The following is a 1108-nucleotide window of genomic DNA, read 5'->3' as shown; positions in this document are numbered from 1 at the left end:
TCTTCTATTTTGTTTTTATAACTCTAGGCATTTGCAAATTTCATTATAAACTTGACTTTGCCTTCTCAAGCTGCTTTCTGTTCAGCTCTTTTACTTCCTCATGTCTTCTGTTCACTTTAGCTTCTTTTTGCTCAAGAGGAAGTTTTAGAGTCTCTTATGGCATCGATTTTGGTCTTTTCTTTCTTTCCTGTCTTTTTAATAACCTTTTATATTCTTCATATATGGTATTCTTGATATCATTCCACAACTGGTATAAACAATAAATAACATGGTTATCCAAGTGGTAATATATATAATAGAGACTACTTTAGAGTATCTTAAATATAAATATATAAGATAGACTAAGAAACAAATAGGACTTCAAGAAGAAAAAAGGTAAGTACAATTAAATGATATTTAAAGCTGAAAAAAAAATTGTGAATTTTCCAAAAGTGAGTTTAGAAGTATGGCCTCAGATTTTAAATGAACTATAAGAACCAAACAGGATCTAAATAAAAGGATGTTCACGTCTAGAATCACCATAGTAAAACTAGAAAAATATAAAAAAAACAGACACTCTAGAAAGTACCAGCAAGAAAAGATAGATAAGTAATAATAATAATAATAGATTAAGCAGATTTTTCAATACCAAAAATAATGCCATCAAACAATTATAAAATATATTCAAATTAATGAGGGTAAATAACTGCCAACTGTCTTAGTTATCTGTTGTTGTTAGGTGCCTTCAAATCAGTTTTGACTCATAGAGACCCTAATGCACAACAGAATGAAATATTGCCTGGACCTGTACCACCCTCACAATCATTGTTACATGTGAGTCCATAACTGCTGCCACTATGCCAATCCATTTCCTTGGGAGAGTCTTACTCTTTTTCACGAACACTCCACTTTATGAAACATGATGTCCTTCTCAAGGGACTAGACCCTTCTGATAATAGGTCTGGAGTATGACAGATAAAGTCTTGCCGTCCTGGCTTCTAAGGGTCATTCTGGTTTTACTTATTACAACAAAATTTTGTTTATTCTTCTGACAGTCCATGGTATTTTTAATATTCTTCTCCAACACCATAACTGAAATGCGTCAATTCTTCTATAGTCTTCCGTATTC

This window comes from Chrysochloris asiatica, unplaced genomic scaffold (genome assembly GCF_000296735.1).
Source record: "Chrysochloris asiatica unplaced genomic scaffold, ChrAsi1.0 scaffold00019, whole genome shotgun sequence".
Classification (NCBI taxonomy): Eukaryota; Metazoa; Chordata; class Mammalia; order Afrosoricida; family Chrysochloridae; genus Chrysochloris; species Chrysochloris asiatica.
Note: the sequence above shows the minus strand (reverse complement) of the source record.